Source organism: Panthera leo, chromosome B4 (genome assembly GCF_018350215.1).
Source record: "Panthera leo isolate Ple1 chromosome B4, P.leo_Ple1_pat1.1, whole genome shotgun sequence".
NCBI lineage: Eukaryota > Metazoa > Chordata > Mammalia > Carnivora > Felidae > Panthera > Panthera leo.
Window position 1 is genome coordinate 58,434,191 of NC_056685.1, and position 20,267 is coordinate 58,454,457.

Here is a 20,267-nt window from a genome sequence, read left to right on the forward strand (position 1 = left end):
AGCCTACCATATTCTTTCTTTTTTTTAAGTTTATTTTTGAGAAAGAGAGAGAGAGAGAGAGCATGCACATGCGAGCAGGGGAGGGGCAGAGGGAGGAAGAGAGAGAAAGAGTCCCAAGTAGGTTCCACACTGTCAGCACAGACTCTCACACAGGGCTCGATCTCCCATGAGATCATGACCTGGGCTGAAATCAAGAGTCAGAAGCTTAACTGACTTAGCCACTCAGGCACCCCTACACTACCATATTCTAAAGAGATTTTTTTTTTTAATACTTTGGTTTTCTGAAATGCTCTGAGGGAAAAAAGAAAAAGAGTACCATGATCAAATAAGTTAGGGATCATTCTAGAGGGCATACTTGGAGAAACACAAATACTATATGCTGCCATCTAGAAATCTATACATTGTTTTTCATTTGGCCTAGTGCTAAATTTAGTAGGTAAAATTGTCAGATAATTACTCTGTGAGTCCCGCACAACTTCTTAACTGGTTTGTGTTAATGACTTGCTGAACAACATAGCCAAGTCAGCAGCAATGGTGGGATTTATATCTAGGCCCTTATCTGACTCGAAAAGCTGAAGTATTTCTGGCACACCAGAAATAGTAATGGAGAAAATGGTATTGAAGTTCAGATTGCCTCATAAAATTTTGTCTAAGGTTGATGAAGGCAAGAATTCCTCAAAGGCATGTTACATAGTATTTGGATTCCATGTTAGCAATGCAAAAACAGGAAATGTTTAGCATTCACAGAATGTGGTCATCGTAGTCTTTTTTAGGGAATTAATATTAATATTAATGGCCCCTGTCTAGCCACAGCATAGCTATTTGAGGAGGTGTTTCTTTCTACTTAAATAGACAAAATCCCAGAACAGAGTAGTAGGTTAATGCCTTAGTCAAAGTCATTCAGAGCAAATATTCTCATGCAAATATAGTTATCACAAAAAGGGTCTAAGTGTCTCTCAAAATCACATACAGAATCAGTTACTGAAGGAAATGTAGGATGGTTAGAAAGCATGAGGGAAGGAGGCTTGGAGAGGCGCGAAAAGAGAACAATACGCAGAGAAAAAGAAATCTTGAGCCAGAGACTAGAAGCAGCAATTGGCTGGTTTGAATTAGAGAGGAGTGAGCAGTATACATTGTCTTCATTCTTTTTCTTCAGTGGAAGTTCCTTTGGGAAACTCTTTGCTGAGCCAGGCTGGAGAACTTTCAGTCCTGTAACTGTAAGTGTTGTTTTAACTGGCTTACCCCAGTGGTTGAGAGCTGTAGTTTGAAGATTTTTCAAGCAAAGGAACTTTGTCTGGTTGATGAGTTCAAAATTCAGATACAATCTTGAAAGTGGTAACAAGCCACTATTTTTGTCTGAAGCTGTAATTCTTGAAGGTAATTGGGTTTAGAAGCAGAAGTATTTGGGAGATTGATTTCATCCTCAATAAAAGTACATTTTACTTTCTTTTAAGGTGCACAGTGGAAGTCGTGACCCAGAAATGCCCCTATAAGACATTACAGATGGCTATTTTCATGTGCTGTTTGGCATATGTTCAGGAAAACCACAGGGGAAAATTGGCTCTGAGATGCTTGTGCTTTAAGGTATACGCTGCGATACTTTGTAAAGATTCATTTTCTTGCCAAATATAACATTCAGTTACCAACTGGAAGTGTAAAAGTTCATATTTTCATGAAAATCTTACCAATGAGTTTAACAGGCCTGCTTAATTAGGTTTCATTTTTTCCATTCTTCAGTGCCTACTTAATTTACCACTAGAGGGCATTGTTGACAGTGATATCAAGGGAAAGCAAAACAAAGAATTTTGCCTAAATGTATTCTGAGATCTTTTTTTAAATTTTCATTTCAGCCAGTAAATAATAATGTGCATTCAAAGGCTGATTTACTTGCTGTTTTGCTATTATATTTCACACCCCAGATACTTCTAGACTTTTTTTGGGGGGTGCATTAATTTAATAAAAGATAAATCCTTGCACAGTTTTGTTCTGGATTTCTCACAATGTGAGAAAAGAAAAGTTTGCCTCTTTGGAGTTTATCGTATTGGACAATATCCTTAACTTGCAAGTAATAGAAACCAAGTCAGGAATGCTTATGTAAAAAAAAGTGGATGGGGTAGGGGGAATTTATTGTCAAGAAACAGAGATGGCTCATGGGCTGTGGCTAACATAAAATCTGGAAACTATAGACTTGTCAGGACACACTCATTGTCTTGTGTCTGCTTCTCCGTCGTTACCTCATTCTGTTCTCTGTATTTCAGTACTCTCTGCTTCTTGAATTCTCATGGCAAAATATGCCATTTGAATGAGTAAAAATGACAAAAGATCTTTTGTTACCTAAGAGTAGGCCATCCCAGCATTCTATGAAGCCAACTACCTCTGAATGGTGTAATATGTGAAGTGATCAGCGGTTCCCGTGGTTGTGGGCTCCCTTCCACATTACTTTCATGGCGAAGTAGGTCTTCCGGTTGGATGCCTTGTTGTGTGGGTTTCCAGGCCTAGGGTTGAGGTGCTCCATAAACCCCTGATAGTGGTCCTGGCTGAAACTCTGCAGGGAGGAAAGGGAAACATATACCTGAAATAATGTATCTATTCCTGTGAAGGTGAATGGCTGGTCTTTTCAACATGGAGAAGATCCATGTAGCCAACTTGTTACTAAGTGGCTGGTTGATTTCTCCAAGGAATGATGCCATATTGGGGCTTCACTGTTGTTCTGTTGCTGACAAGTTAAATATTCAAAGTCAGCAGTAGCTATTTGGCATTGGTAAGCAGGGTCCATGCTCTTGGGCTCACACATAACTTCTGTTTCTGCCACCATGTCCACTCTGTTCATGTGTCCATCATACCTACTCTGGGTGACTGATGACAAGACTGGCTAGAAGATCAAGTGGCTAGTCATTTGTTTTCTTGGCTATTAAGGGCTTTTTCCATGGTAGATACTTTCTAGCCAGTACCCACATGTAATACACAAGTCTTGACACTTTATGCTATTATCTTTGTATGTCTATCCACAGACCTCCTTGTCTCTGATCTTCCAGTTTTTTCCTTCCAGTTTCCTAAGTAGATAATCAGGCTATTGGCCACTGCTGTGGCATCTCTATATATTCTCACCTTGGGGCACTTCTCCTTCCACCCAAAGTGAATGACCAGCTGCTCACAGCTCTACCATTGGGAAGATTTCCCTCTCAGCTGTCTTACCAAGTCTAGCACAGAGATGCTTAAGCTTTAGTTTGCTTTAGAAACATCTGGAAGCCTTTTTAAAACACTGCTGGGATCAACCTCGAGAGTTTCTGATGTGTAAATCTGGGATAGGAATCAAGATTTCATTTCTAACAAGTTTCTAGGTGATGTGGATATAACTGGTCTGGGGCTATACTCTGGAAACCACTGCTCTAGAGATTATAATATGCATCCTTAATTTATTAGAGTCTTTGAGGACTATTTTACCACTTAATGAACAACATAAAAATCTCTAAAATTTCCCTTATTTTATAATGGCCTTTTTTGGGGGCTATTTTTATCTTGTATTTTACTTCTACCTATATTATAAACTCCACCTCATGTATTGTTTCTATCATTAAAAATTTTTTTAATGTTTACTTATTCTTGAGAGAGAGAGAGAGAGAGAGAGCGCTAGGGAGAGGGGGCAGAGAAAGAGAGGGAGACACAGAATCCCAAGCAGGCTCCAGACTCTGAGCTGTCAGCACAGAGCCCAATGCAGGGCTCAAATTCATGAACTGAGAGATAATGACCCGAGCTGAAGCCAGACGCTTAACAGACTGAGCTATCCAGGAGCCCCTATCATTTTGTTGTTTTAAGTAGTCACTAGTCTTCTAAAAAGTTTTAAAAGAATTAGTCTTTTACCTTTATCCATATCTGGAGGTCTTTATTCTTTTTTAAAACAATTCCACACTTCTATTTGGAATAATTTACTTTCATGCTGAAGAACTTATTTTAGAATTTTTAAAAATAAGTTTATTTATTTGAGGGGGGGGGAGAGAGGGAGAGAGAGAGAGAGAGAGTCAGAGAGAGAGAGAGAGAGAGAGAACAAGTGGGGGGGGGGGCAGAGGGAGAGGGAGAGATAAAAATCCCAAGCAGGCTATGCACTGTCAGTTCAGAGACTGATGTGGGACTCAAACTCACAAACCATGAGATCATGACCTGAGCTGAAGTCAGACGTTTAACTGACTGAGCCACCCAGGTGCCCCTAGAATTTTTTTTTATATTATAGGTATGCTGGTGAAAAATTCCCTCAGTTTTGGTCTGTTTGAAAATGTCTTCATTTCACCTTTACTTCTGAAACATATTTTTACTGGGTAAAGAATTCTAGGTTGGCAGTTTTCTTTTACTTTTCTTGCAGTGCTTTAAAGATGTCATTTAATTGTCTTTTGGCCTCCATCATTCATATAATTTTTCCCTTGAAGATGTATCCTTTTACTTTGGCTACTTTAAAAACTTTCTTTTATTTTTAGTTTTTAACAGTTAAGTATAATGTTCTTAGAATTTTTCCTTTGTATTCATTTTATTTGGAATTCATTGAGCTTCTTGCATCTGTGGTGGTGTCCTTCATCAGCTTGGGAAAATTCATAGACATTATCTCTTCAAATATTTCTTTTCCCCATTCCTTCTCTCCTTTTCTTCTAGAACTCTAATCATACATATGGTAGACCATTTGACCGTGTCTTTTCTTTTTTTAAAAAAATCTTTTCCTACTTGTGATTCAGTGTGAATAATTTATTTTGAGCTGCCTTTGAATTCACTGAATCATTCCATAGAGTCAAAATTTCCTATATGGTATAGTTCTAGAAAGTTCATTTGGCTCTCTTCAGAGATTTCATTTCTCTGCTTAAATTCTTCATATTTTTATCCATTTTGTCCATCCTTTCCTCTATTTTATTTACAATATTTATAATAGTTATCTTGATATGTCAGTTAATTTCAACTTCTGAAAATCTATAGATTTGCTTCTATTGTTTTCTTTTTAAAAAAATTTTTAAAAATGTTTATTTTTGAGAGAGAGTGAGCTAGAGAGAGCATGTGCATGCATGTGCAAGTGGGGAAGGGGAGAGAGAAAGAGGGGAACAGAATCCAAAGTAGGCTCCAGGCTCTGAGCTGTCAGCACAGAGCCTTACGTGGGGGCTCTAACTCATTTACTAGCAGATCATGACCTGAGTGGAAGTCAGATGCTTAACCGACTGACCACCCAGGTGCCTCTGCTTCTATTATTTTCTTGATTGCAAGTCACATTTTCTTGCTCCTTTGCATGTCTTTTTTTTATTTTGAATTTTAAAAATTTTATGCTGGACATTATATAAAAAGGTGTTAGATATTGACAGAAAGATATTTCTGTCCAGGTAGGGCACACTTTTTCCTCTATCAGGCAGCAAGGTTGAGGGGCTATTCACTTCACTTCCATCAGTAATTGAATTGGGAGGGGAATATTATAGTTTTAGGTTGCTTTAGTTCCCATCTGGTTTCAAATGTATTGAGAATGAGATCTGTTCTGTGTTTAATACGTGTTCCCTGTCTCTGACTTTGGGATTTAATCACTATGGGACCATGGAGATCTTTCTTTACCTTTTTCACCAGTGCCCTAGCTTCTCAAACTGCCCATCATTTATAAAAAACTTGGAGGTAAAGACCGATTGGTGGGGAGTACTGCTTATTCTTTTGAGGGGATCCTCTAGGTGCTAAGATATCACTCAAACTCATGTGTCTATTTTAGATTCTCTTAGAATAACCTTTCACTCAAAAGAATTCCTTTTCTTATGGTGAGCTCAGTCATCTACCCATCTATCCCAAACTCAGCAAATGCTACCAGGGAGGAAATGATTCTTCCCTATCTGGAATTTAATTCCTTTAGACCTCTTTGCATCCATTTATGTATTTATTTATTTATTTTTAGCTTTTCAATTTCCTGTACTTGGTATAGCAAAAATTATGCTTGGCTACAGCCTTTTACATTACAACCTAAAAGAAAACTCATCTAAATTATTTGTAATCCTTATGAAAACCAGGCAAATTAGATATTTTCATATTTATTTAAAGATTAAGATGAAGCTTAGAATGGACCAATTGCCTAACATTATCCTATTTAGAAACAACAATTAGAATTTCAGTGCAGTTTGAACTTTCAATGCCAGAAGAACATGTGCCCACCTCCCTTCCCCAACCTGTCCCTCTTCTGTTTCCATTATTATGGCAGTACTTTAAGGTGACTCAGGAAAAAAAATGTTCTATGGTCAAATCAATCTAAGAAATGCAGTAGGCCATCTCCCTTGCTTTAAGAGTCATGATCTCCATCAGTATTTAAAGGTTCTACAGTAAAAAACTGGTTTACACAATGTTTTCTACACTTATTTGACCTCAAGACTTCCCTCCACCTCAGCAAATAATATTTATTAGTACTCCACAGAACTAGATTTATGTGAAGTACATTCTGCACAAAATATACATTATTCTGACTCCCAGATTCTGCTGATTATGTCATCCTAAAAGGTCATTTATGCATTATTTTATAATAATTCACCAAAGCATTTGACAAAAGTCTACAGTGTTAAATTTTATTAATTTTATTAGTCCCTATAGAAGAAACACACATTTAACTGAATATTTAGAATAAATCTACTTTAAGTCATGCATTTTAAAAAAGAAAAATGGTAAATATGAGAGAAAAAAACCAGCATAATAAAATATATTGTTTTATTTAGGATATAGTCTTACCTGAATTATGAAGTAAGTTGCTCCAACACCAGTAATGAGTCATTTTGTAGCATATAAAAATGCTCCTTTAGAAGTATTTTATATCAAAGAAGGGGCCAACATGGTGGAGAAGTAGGGGGATACGAACTTCCTGACTCTTTCAAACAAAGAAATGTTGAAGTCAAAGGACTTTGAACCCCAAGAGTCTGGGAGGAAAAGAGACTGAGTCCCTACCAGGGATACAACGGGACAACCTGACAGGCCATAGATACATGACTGTAAACTGTGAGAGATAAAATGAACAGAGGGGAGGGATCCCCTCCTGCAGAGAGACAAAGGGAAGAGAGAGAGGGAAGAGAAAGAGCAACTGAGGAAGCATAGGACTGTATCTGGACAAGAGTAAAACGTCACACTGGGATGGAGAAAGAGCCAGCCTCTAACTGAGGGGCTTTCTCCAGATTGGGGCTGGCTGCCCTGTTCACTCACCTGGGGAGGAGGGGAGCCAGCCCCGGGCTCAGTGGCTAGGTCAGGGGCACAGTACACAGTAGGAGAAAGCCATCCCCTCCCTGGAGTGCTGCGGGACAGGACAAAGCCTGTCTGGGGACCACATATCAGGGAACTGTACTTCCCCAGTACTGGGGCACACAGAGCAGGAGTCTGAATACCAGCCATGTGTCAGGGAATGGGAGTTGGTGGAGCCAGATAAACTGCCTCATTTGCACCCACAGCACAGTGAGGATGGCTCATACAGAGTGGTTTGGGACACCAGGTCCGTGGAGGAGAGACTGGGGGGTCGCCATTTTTGTCCCTACCACCACCAAGGCGGGGCCTCAGGGATGGGTCCCTGAGGCCCACAGTGGAGGCAGGACCCGCCTACACCAAACCACTCCCCTCTGTGCCTAGTAACTGCTTATCTACTAGAGTGGGATAGTCGCTGAGGAACCAGATGGTCCCTCCTCCAGACCAGTGCTGCTGTATTGCCTGGTTTAATTCTCAGGCAATTCTTATTACATAGATATTCTTCCTTCTATTTCTCCTTCTTATCTCTTCCATCTTCAAGTCTGGTTACTCTGGTTGTTGGTTTGTTTAAGCAGACATATTTAATCCATTCTCTTGATATGTCTTCTACACTTCCTTCTTTACTTTCTCTCTCTCTGGATTAAGCCCTTTAGTCTCTGACTGGTCAATGTTTATTTTTAATTTTTCCCCACCCCTGTATTTCTCTCTTTGTATGTGCTTTTCCATTAGCACTGCCTCTACCCTGTTCTTTACTCGTAGATGATGTTTCTGGGTTTTTGCTTTTTTTTTTCTTTTCTTTTTCTTTCCTTCTTTCTTTTTTTTTTCTTTGTGTGTTTTCATGTTTTTGTTTTCTGTTTGTTTGTCTGTCTGTTTTCCTTTCCAGGGCTACTTCAAGGAACAAATCAAAGCACACTTGGTGGAGGGTCCAAAACGTCACTACGAGTAGGGAAATAAAATAACCAAAGTCACAACAACAGAGAGCAAGTAACACTCCAAAAAACACCTCCTGAAGGACTAAGCTCTCGACAGTGTATGATCCCCCTTTAATATAGCAGTGCTCGCAGGTGCAGAGCACATAACAAGCTTTTAAAACACATAAAGGACAGAAAAGTAGCCAAAATGATGAAATGGAAGAATTCTCCTCAAAAGAAATTCCAGGAAGATATGACAGCTAAAGAATTGATCAAAACAAATATAATCAATATAACTGAACAAGAATTTAGAATAATAGTTATAAGATTAATTGCTGGGCTTGAAAAAAGCATCAGAGACAGGAATCTGTTGCTGCAGAGATCAAGGAACTAAAAAATAGTAATGATTAATTTAAAAATGCTATAAATTAGGTGCAAAAATAAAATGGAGGCAGTCACAGTGTGTATTGAAGAGGCAGAGGGGAGAATAGGTGAAATAGAAGATAAAATTCTAGAAAAAGAGGAAGCTGAGAAAAAGAGATAAAAAATTCTGGATCAGGAGGGGAGAATTAGAGAATCAACTGATTAGTGAAATCGAACAATATCCGTATCATAGGCATTTCAGAAGAAGAAGAAGAGAGAGAAAGGGGCCAAAGGTGTACTTGAACAAATCATCACTGAGAACTTCCCCAATATGGGGAAGGAAACAGACATTGAAATCCAGGAGGCACAGAGAGCTCCCTTCAGATGTAACATGAATCAGTCTTCTGCATGACATATCATAGTGAAACTGGCAAAATACAAGGATAAAGAGAGAATTCTGAAAGCATCTGGGGATAAGCAGGCCTTAACATACAAAGGTAGACACATAAGGGTAGTAGCAGACCTATCTACTGAAACTTGGCAGGCAAGAAAGGAATAGCAGGAAATCATCAATGTGATGAACAGAAAAAATATGCAGCCAAGAATCTTTTATCCAGCAAGCCTGTTACTCAGAATAGAAGGAGAGATAAAGGTTTTCCCAAACAAAAACTGAAGGAATTCATCACCACTAAACCAGCCCTACAAGAGATCCTAAGGAGGACTCTGTGAGTGGAATGTTACAAGGACCACAAAGTACCAGAGACATCACTACAAGCATGAAACCTACAGATAACTCAATGACTCTAAACCCATATCTTTCAATAATAACACTGAATGTAAATGGACTAAATGCTCCAACCAAAAGACATAGAGTATAAGAATGGATAAAAAACAAGACCCATCTACTTTCGTTCTACAAGAGACCCATTTTAGACCTGAGGACACCTTCAGATTAAAAGTGAGGTGATGGAAAACCATCTATCATGCTACTGGAAGTCAAAAGAAAGCTGGAGTAGCCATACTTATATCAGACAAACTAGATTTTAAACTAAAGGTTGTAACAAGAGATGAAGAATGACATTGTATAATAATTATGGTGTCTATCCATTAGGAAGAGCTAACAATTATAAATGTCTATGCACCAAATTCAGAAGCACCCAAATATATAGAACAGTCACAAACATAAGCAATCTTATTGGTAAGAATGTGGTAACTGCAGGGGACTTTAATACTCCACTTACAACAATGGACAGATCATCTAGACAGAAAATCAATAAAGAAACAATGGTTCTGAATGATACACTGGACTGGATGGACTTGACAGATATATTTAGAACTTTTCATCCTAAAGCAGAATATACTTTCTTCTCGAGTGCACATGGAATATTCTCCAAGGTAGATCACATACTGGGTCACAAAACAGCCCTCAATGAATATAAAAGAATTGAGATATTACTATGCACACTTTCAGATCACAATGCTATGAAGCTTGAAATTAACCACAGGAAAAGTTTGGAAAACCTCCAAAAGCATGGAGGTTAAAGAACATCCTACTAAAGAACAAATAGGTCAACCGGGCAATTAAAGAACAAATTAAAAGATATATGAAAACAAATGAAAATGAAAACACAACAATCCAAATCTTTTGGGATGCAGCAAAGGCAATCCTAAGAGGAAAATACATTGTAATCCAGGCCTATCTCAAGAAACAAGAAAAATCCCAAATACAAAATCTAATAGCACACCTAAATGAACTAGAAGCAGAACAGCAAAGACAGCCCAAACCCAGCAGAAGAAGAGAAATAATAAAGATCAGAGCAGAAATAAACAATATAGACTCCAAAAACATAGTAGAACAGATTAATGAAATGAAGAGTTAGTTTTTTGAAAAAATAAACAAAATTGATAAACCTCTAGCCAGGCTTCTCAAAAAGAAAAGGGAGATGACCCAAATAGATAAAATCATGAATTAAAATGGAACTATTACCACCAATCCCTCAGAAATACAAGCAATTATCAGGGAATACTATGAAAAATTATATGCCAACAAAGTGAACAACCTGGAAAAATGGGCAAATTCCTAAACATCCACACACTACCAAAACTCAAACAGGAAGAAATAGAAAATTTGAGCAGACCATAACTAGTGAAGAAATTGAATCAGTTATCAAAAATCTCCCAACAAATAAGAGTCCAGGACCAGATGGCTTCCCTGAGAAATTCTAACAGACATTTAAAGCAGAGTTAATACCTATCCTTCTCAAGCTGTTCCAAAAGATAAGAAATGGAAGGAAACCTTCCAAACTCATTCTATGAAGCCAGCATTACTTTGATTCACAAACCAGACAGAGACCCAACAAAAAAGGAGAACTACAGGCCAATATCCCTGAAGAACATGGATGCAAAATTTCTCAACAAAATACTAGAAAGTCGAATTCAACAGCATATGAAAAGAATTATTCACCATGATCAAGTGGACTGCAGGGCTGGTTCAATATTCAAGAATCAATCAGTATGGTACATCACATTAATAAAAGGAAGGATAAGAATCATATGATCCTGTCAATTGATGCAGAAAAAGCATTTGAAAAAATACAGCATCCTTTCTTAATAAAAACCCTCAAGAAAGTTGGGATAGAAGGAACATACTTAAATATCATAAAAGCCATATATGAAAAGCCCACAGCTAATATCATCCTCAATGGGGAAAAACTGAGAGCTTTCCCCCTGAGATCAAGAACACAACAGGGATGTCCACTCTCACCGCTGTTGTTTAACATAGTGTTGGAAGTCCTAGCATTAGCAATCAAACAACAAAGAAAAAAAAAGGCATCAAAATTGGCAAAGAAGTCAAACTTTCACTTTTTGCAGATGACATGATACTCTACATGGAAACCCAAAAGACTCCACCAAAAGTCTGCTAGAACTGACACATGAATTCAGCAAAATTGCAGGGTACAAAATGAATGAGAGAAATTGGTTGCATGTTTATACACAAATAATGAGGCAACAGAAAGAGAAATAAAGAAACTGATCTTATTTACCAAGGACCATAAAATACCTAGGAATCAATCTAACTAAAGATGTAAAAGATTTGTATGCTGAAAACTATAGAAAGCTTATGAAGGAAATTGAAGAAGACACAAAGCAATGGAAAAACATCCCATGCTCATGGATTGGAAGAATAAATATTGTTAAAATGTCAATACTACCGAAAGTAATCTACACATTCAGTGTAATCCCAATCAAAATTGCATCAGCGATTCTTCTCAAAGAATCAGCCAAATTTGGTCTCAGCCAAAGACCCTGAAGAAGAAAACCAAAGTGGGAGGCATCACAATCTCAGACTTTAGCCTCTACTACAAAGCTGTAATCATCAAGACAGTATGGTATTGGCACAAAAACACAGACACATAGACCAATGGGATAGAATAGAGAACCCAGAATTGGACCTAAAAATGTATGGCCAACTAATCTTTGACAAAGCAGTAAAGAATATCCGATGGAAAAAAGACAGTCTCTTTAACAAATGGTGCTGAGAGAACTGGACAGCAACATGCAGAAGAATGAAACTAGACCAATTTCCTACACCATTCACAAAAATAAACTCAAATTGGATGAAGGACCTGAATGTGAGACAGGAAACCATCAAAAGCCTAGAGGAGGAAGCAGGCAACAACCTCAGTCTCAACAATTTCTTACTTGACACATCTCCAAAGGCAAGGAAATTAAAAGCAAAAATGAACTATTGGAACCTCATCAATATAAAAAAGCTCCTGCACTGCAAAGGAAACAATCAACAAAACTAAAAGGCAACCGACGGAATGGGAAAAGATATTGGCAAATGACATATTGGATAAAGAGCTAGTATCCAAAATCTATAAAGAACTCACCAAACTCCACACCCAAAAAGCAAATAATCCAGTGGAGAAATGGGCAGAAGACATGAATATACAGTTTTCTAAAGAAGACATCCAGATGGCCAACAGACACATGAAACAATGGTCAACGTCACTCATCATCACGGAAATACAAATCAAAGCCACACTGAGATACCACCTCACGTTGGTCAGAGTGGCTAAAATGAACAAATCAGGAGACTATAGATGCTGGCGAGGATGTGGACAAATGGGAACCCTCTTGCACTGTTGGTGGGAATGCAAACTGGTGCAACCGCTCTGGAAAACAGTATGGAGATTCCTCAAAAAGTTAAAAATAGAATTACTCCATGACCCAGCAATAGTACTGCTAGGAATTTACCCAAGGGATACAGGAGTGCTGATGCATGGGGGCACATGCACCCCAATGTTTATAGCAGCACTTTCAACAATAACCAAATTATGGAAAGAGCCTAAATGTCCATCAACTGATGAATGGACAAAGAAGATGTGGTTTATATATACAATGGAATAGTACTTGGCAATGAGAATGAAATCCCGCCATTTGCAGCAACATGGATGGAATTGAAAGGTATTACGCTAAATGAAATAAGTCAGTCAGAGAAAGATAGATATCATATGTTTTCACTCATATGTGGATCTTGAGAAATTAACAGAAGACCATGGGGGAAGGGAAGGGAGAAAAAATAGTTACAGAGAGTGAGGGAGGCAAACCATAAGAGACTCTTAAATACAAAGAACAAACTGAGGGTTGATAGGGGGTGCGGGAGAGGGGAAAGTGGGTGATGGGCACTGAGGAGGGCACTTGTTGGGATGAGCACTGGGTATTGTATGGAAGCCAATTTGACAATAAATTATATTAAAAAAAGAAGTATTTTATATTAAAAGAACAAGGAAGTTCAGCAACTGAGAAACATATAGCTGTCTAGACAGAGGTCATAAAAACAGAAGTATTTTCTCCATAGGGTAGATTTATGGGATATCACTCTCTTGTCTTATAACATTTTTATATGGATTTAACTGTAAAGATTAAAGTAAAACCTATAAAACATACATGTTGCAGGAAATCCGTTAGAGTGTGTTAATCTGGTTAAGACTCATGATACAAAATCTCTTATAAACTGAAAATCAAAATGGCCTCTATTGGATCTTCTGGAATATCTACCAATTCAAGAGTAAATGAATGTCCATCTTTTTTTTTTTTTTTTTTTTTTTTTTTTTAGGCAGGAGCGCTCTGTGTGGTTTGAAAGCATCATGACCATGATCTGCTGAGTGGGAAATTCAGGGCGTTAGACTCAGACATACTAGGCAGTCGCTATGTCTCAGGACAGGAGGGTATGCTCCTGATTCTGAATACCACATGTTTACTGAGAAACATGTGACTACTTACTTGACCAAAAAATCATACATTTATCTCCCAATATTGCTCAAATAAATGATGAATAGTGGTTCCCTTTATGGGAATACAAAAACAACATTTACCTTAGAAAAATATGGTGACCTCTCATATACTCATAATCCCAGCTTAATTATCAACTCTTGGCCAGTCTTGTTTATCTATACCTCTTCCCACTTCCTATCACTCCCAGTCCTTCCTCCCCCAACTGGATTATTTTAAGGCAAATCCTAGATATTTCATTTCAGAATAATTCTCTAAGGCTTTTTTATTTGTTTCCTGCATGTTTCTTTTTGTCTTAATAAATCTTTAATTTTGGAAGCATTTTGGTTTACAGAAAATTTGCAAATTTAGTGCAGAGAGTTTCCATATACTCTATACTCAGTTTTTTCTATTAGTAACATTTTATATTCATATGAAATTTGAATTTTAATACTGATACATTTTTATTAATTAGAGTCCATGGTTTATTCAGATTTCCTAGTTTTTGCCTTATGTATATTTTTTGTTCTAGGATCCTATACAGAGCATTAAATTTAGCTACCATGTCTCCTTACTTACCATGTCTCCTTACAGTCTCCTCGTGACTGTGACAGTTTCTCAAACACTCTCTGGTTTTTGAAAAGCTTGACGGTTTTGAGAAATATTGGTCAGGTGTTTTGCAGAATATTTCTTTTAAAAAAATGTTTGTTTATTTATTTATTTTGAAAAAGAGAGAGGGAGGGGCAGAGACAGAGGGAGAGAGAATATTTCTTTTTCTTAAAAAAATGTTTACTTATTTATTTTGAAAGAGAAAGAGGGAGGGGAAGAGACAGAGGGAGAGAGAATCCCAAGCAGGCTCTGAAAGCCCCACGTGGGGCTCAATCTCAAGACCCTGAGATCATGACCTGAGTCAAAATCAAGAGTTGGATGCTCAACTGACTGAGTGACCCAGGCACCCCTAGAATATTTCTTAATTTCTTAATTGATTTCTTAATTTCTGGTGTTTTTTCAAAATTAGACTGGGACTATGGGATTTGGAGGGGGAGGCTACAGAGGTAAAGTGCCATTCTTATCATATGAATGGATCAATGGTATGTACTATCAACATATCATTGCTCTTAACCTTCATCACCTGAGGTAGTGTTGTCAGGTTTCTTTGCCGTGAAGTCACTCCTTTCCCCAGTTTTAATACCCTTTGAAAAGAGTACGTTGTATGCAACCCACATTTAATGAGTGGGGAATTATGCTCCACCTTCTTGAAGTGAAATATCTACATAAGTTATTTGAAATTCTCCTCTGAGGAGATTTGTCTATTCTTTCTTATTTATTTATTCAATCTTTTATTTATATCAGTATGTAATCATGGATATTTATACCTTGAATTATAATCCAATACTAACTTTTTTATTTTGTTGGTCAAATTATTCCAGCTTCAGCCATTGAGAGTTCTTTCAGTTGACTTCTGTGTCCCTTTGACATATTGCCATCATAGTGGGGCTTTTTGTTCATTTGTTTAAACACTTCCTTACTATGCTTCAGTCTTCTCTTATATATTTCCTGCCCCAGTCTTAGAATCATCACTTTTGGATTTATTTATTTATTTATTTTTTTGGAGAATGGTACTAGAAATTTAGATCTAGGCTCTAGATGAGTTTATTACTACTGGAGTATCACTGTTTCAGGGTTCTCTCAGCTGACAGAACAACAAAATGTATATCTGTAAGTATTTCTGTAGTAACTATTTGTATATTAAGCTAAAATGAATTCATACTGATGTCTCAAACTCAAATTCATTACCACATAGATCATTCTTATCTTTTCCCCTTTGTAGCCTCTCCTCCAACAGTGAGAATCCTGTCTCCCACCATCTGCCACCCATTTTACGTTACTGATTTAATTGCAGTATATTCGTATGGTGGTTTCCAAATTGTTAACCCAACTTCCATGGGAAATAACTTCATCAATTAAAACATAGTTCTCATGGGCAATTTCTTTTGTTTTTAGTTTTACATACTCCACTCATTTACAAAGTTATTTAGGTCAGCACCTCATTCTTCCACCCATCTAAAGAATTTCTAAAATCGAAAATAGGACAAAAACTATAATAAAATAAAGCAACCCATAAAACCATTCTCACCCCCTTAAAATTAATAATTCCCCAATACCATCAAATATTTAAGCAGAATTCACATTGTCTTCTATTATCCAATAAATGTTTTATTTTACTGCTGCTTTATTTGAGTCACAATATAAACAGGTCTCACCCATTGGATCTGACTGATGTACCTCTTAAGATTCTTTTGATCTACAGGTTTTGTGCCCTCATTTTTATGTTGTTATTTATTTTTTGAAAAAAAATATTTGTTCTATAGAATTTTCCATATTTTGATTTTGCTAATATTTAATATCATCCTTTCTCTGTATTTTCTATCATCCAATATTCCTGTTATTTGTATTTCTTGTAGTCTTTTTTTTATTTTTATTAAAAAAATTTTTTTTTAACGTTTATTTTTGAGACAGAGAGAGACACAGCATGAACGGGGGAGGGGCAGAGAGAGAGGGAAACACAGAATCGGAAGCAGGCTCCAGGCTCTGAGCCATCAGCCCAGGGCCTGACGCGGGGCTTGAACCCGTGGACTGCAAGATCGTGACCTGAGCCGAAGTTGGATGCTTAACCAACTGAGCCACCCAGGCGCCCCTCTTGTAGTCTTTTATTTATATCCAGAAGTCTGAGCAGATTTAATGTAAGAAGGATGCTAATATTTCACACACAGTGTTGAGTATGTAGGCCATTCCATCAAGAACCACATACTATCTACATATCTCTCTTTATGTGATGCTAAGACTGATCAATGTGTTAAGATATTGTCACCTTAACTATCTATTATAAAGTTCACCATTAGCCTTTTACCTAATCTTTTTAGCAACAGTTGATATTTATTGCTCAGATTCATTTTTCAACAGGGCTCAGAAAATAGTGATATTCTAATTGTGTCATTTTAATGCATTTGGTAGTTGTAAAGAACTTTATTCAACCATTGGTTTCCAGGAAACACAGTTTATACAGGAATGCCTGATTCTTTCTCTTTAATTTTTTAGTTTTCAGCATAATAAATTGACCCTCTAGCAACCCTTCAAGATTCATTTTTCACAAAATTTTATGTTTCAATCTATTGTTATTAATTATCAAAATTAATTTTGATCCTCAAATTTCCTCTTTATTGACCCATGGAAGACTCTCAAATTGGCTGTGTCCTTTTTACTTGAATCTGATGTTGACAGTTTCTTTGCTTTGATATCAAGCTCATCTTGTACATTTCCTGCCTCAGATCTGGAATAAGTCATTTTTCAATGATCCCTGGTTCCTTTTAATAGGAAATAGTACTTAGAGATATGGGTTCAAGGATGATATACTGCTTCTAGGTTGATCATTATTTATAGGCCTTTCTCAATGGGCATAGCTAGGAGATGTATACTCTCCAAAGAAAAAATACATCATGAGTTCATATTGATGTTTCTGATTTGAATTTAGCATCACATGGTTTTTACTCAGCTTCCTTTATTTTATAATTGCATTTATTATGCTAAAAACCTTGATTCCAAGTGAAAATAATGTAATTTATTATTTTAAAGGAAACAGACACAAAAGAAAATATACTTTGTGATTTCATTTACACCAAGTTCAAAGAACAGGGAACAGTAGTGTATAGTATTCAGAAATTAATGCTTAGGAGGGAAGACTATAGAGAAAAGCAAAGAAGTGATTACCAAAGAGTCAGGATGGTAGCTAATTTTAAAAGAAGAGAGGGAGTTGCAGTTGGGGGAAGCACTTGAGTTTTTGGCTTCAGGCAATGTTTTCTTCTTGACTTGGGTAGTGATTACAGGGGTGTCCATTTTAAAACAGTTCTTAAATTGACCATATGTGCTTTATGATTTTTGTTCTCTCTGTTATATTTATCTCCCCCCACCTTCTCTGTAAAGTGACAACACAGCAGCACCTGGGTGGCTCCATTAGTTAAGGGTCTGACTCTTGGTTTCAGCTTAGGTCATGATCTCAGGGTTGTGGGATTGAGCCCTGCATGGGGCTCCATGCTGACAGCATAAAGCCTGGTTAGGATTCTCTCTCTCCCTCTCTCTCTGCACCTCTCCCCCACATGTGTTCTCTCTTTCTCAAAATAAACAAACAAAAAATAGTGACAGCACAAAACAAAAAATTAAAAATGGACAGATTGACAAAATCAATGTCCTGATTTGTTATGAGAAGACACAGTTATATGTAATCTGTGTCTGACTCTGAGAGGGAGAACTGCCATGAGCCCACAGCAGAATTGAATTGAAAGGTGGTAACAGTAATCATTGAAGAGAAAGTACCTACTGAAGCCTAAGAATCATAATCTATTCATTTATTAATTCATCAATAAACTTTCATTGAGTTCTTCCTATGTGGTGGGCACTGGTGTAGGCACAAGGAGTATTTAGATGAATAAAATAGGGTGTTTGTTCTGAGAAGGGGCTGGGGCTGGTAATACTCATCTAAATAAATCAGTACAATAAAATGTGGATTCTATGACAAATGTCTTTATAGCACAAAGTCAGGGAAATGGGTAATGATTCAGGTAAAGATAACAATCACTCTATCTTTTCTTTAATGTTTACTTATTTTGAGACAGGGAGGAGTGGGTGTGCACATGGTGGGGAGGGGCAGAGAGAGGGAGAGAGAATCCCAAGCATGCTCCTCACATTCAGCATAGAGCCCAGTGTGGGGCTTGCAGTTTTTTTTTTAACCAGAAGGAAATCTTGCAGTTTTTTTTTTAACCAGAAGGAAATATTATACAGGAAATTAAGAATCCAAAAAACCTTTGCAATTTAAAGGACTCAAGATATTTTCATAGAAGGACTATTGATATTCAAAATCTGTTTCCCACTAATCCTTGAACCTTAAAAGAAAGCGTTAGAGAGGGAGGAGCCAAGATGGTGAAAGAGCATGGAGGTTTTTTTGTGTCTTGTATCCATGAAATACAGCCAGATCAACACTAAATCATCCTGAACACCTAGAAAACTGATTTGAGGATGAACACAACAATCTGCACAACCTGAACCACAGAACTCACAGAACTCCTCGCGTGGAGAGGTGAACCGGGGGAGAGAGAAGACGCAAAGGGCAAGGAGCTGTTTTTGCTTGCGGAGAGAGGACAGAGACAGGGGGAGAGTATGGGAAAAGCACCTTTCCACCCCCGCAAAGCAGCTGGAGAGAAAGTGGAAGAGTGGAAACAGCTTCAGGGACTGAACTAAAAAAGGAGAAAGGAGAAAGGAGAGGGTTTAAGTTCCATAAGACTCTATAAACAGGGGGAGCATAGAGCCTGAAACTACACAGCTCAATACCTGGTGGTGCTCTGGTGGGAAGGGCAAATCCTCAGAAGCAGAGTGAGGTCCAGAGGGTCCTTGGGCCACATGGGGAGAGGTGGTTCCCCTGCTGGGAAGACATTTGGTAGAGGCTGTGCGGCCACCCCATAGGCAAAGGTCCCAGCAAACTCTGGAGAATGGCCACATTTGCTGGTGCTGGAACAACATCATTAAGGGTGAAGCCTGGTGCCAGATGTATGTTGTGATTTTCCATAATCCCTGAAACGCTACTGCTACATGATCGAATGAACTTTTTCTGGGGTGGGCTGGCACCAAGCCACAGTCTCTGGCATTGGCAGCAGCACAGTCCTGCGAATGTTCCTGGGTGCGCTGGCACCTGGCCCATTACTTGGGCCACAGAAGGTCTGAGTAGGTAAAAGCCACAGTCCCTCAGCAGTGAGGGGTTGGGAAACGTAGCCACATCTGAGATAAAACTCAGGAGGGAGGTGCCATCTGGCAACCTGATGGCTTGGTCACGGCCAGTGTAAAAGCAGGGAATGGATGGAAGCCAGAAACAAAGGACGGGTGTGCCATTGCTGGTTGGGGAGGACAGAGTTCCAATACTAGAGACTGGGTAGCTGGGTGATGCCATTTTTACCCTCCCGCACATGTGTATACACACCTACAAGCGCCACAACAATCCACCCCAGTAAGCTAGGCAACGCCATCTTGTGGAGAACAGAGTCATTGCACTAAACCTCTCCCAACTGGGCCAACCTCACTCTTCAGGAACACCACAAGTCTCTCTGCCTGCTTTGTTTATGGACTATAAAGTGCTTCATAGTTTGATTTTTGGGGAAAATGATGTAATTTCAATCATATTTTAGTCTGTTCGCTGGTCCATCGATTCAATTTTCTTTTTTTTTTCTTTTTCTTGAATACAGAAAGAGAAATAATTTATTTTTATTTTTACTTTTTACTAAAAATATTTTTCTTTAATTTTTTCTTCTATATTTTTTTACCTTTTTGTAAATTTTTAAAATTCTATTTTACTTCCATCATTTCATTTTATTGTAGTTCAGTGTATTCATTTCAAATTTTCAAACATTTTCCTTTTTTTTCTCTTTCCTCTCCCTTTTTTCTCTAATCTCTCAA

General features: G+C 37.9%; 1 protein-coding gene across 1 annotated transcript in view; it reads right to left on the bottom strand.

Annotated features, from left to right (window-relative positions):
- Positions 1–2,527: 2,527 nt before the first annotated feature.
- Positions 2,528–20,267, bottom strand: part of LMNTD1 (lamin tail domain containing 1) — a 511,366-nt gene continuing 493,626 nt past the window's right edge. Inside the window, exon 16 of the mRNA XM_042946102.1 lies at positions 2,528–2,545. The gene's annotated coding sequence lies outside the window, so the exon portion shown is untranslated. The remainder of the gene's footprint in view (positions 2,546–20,267) is intronic.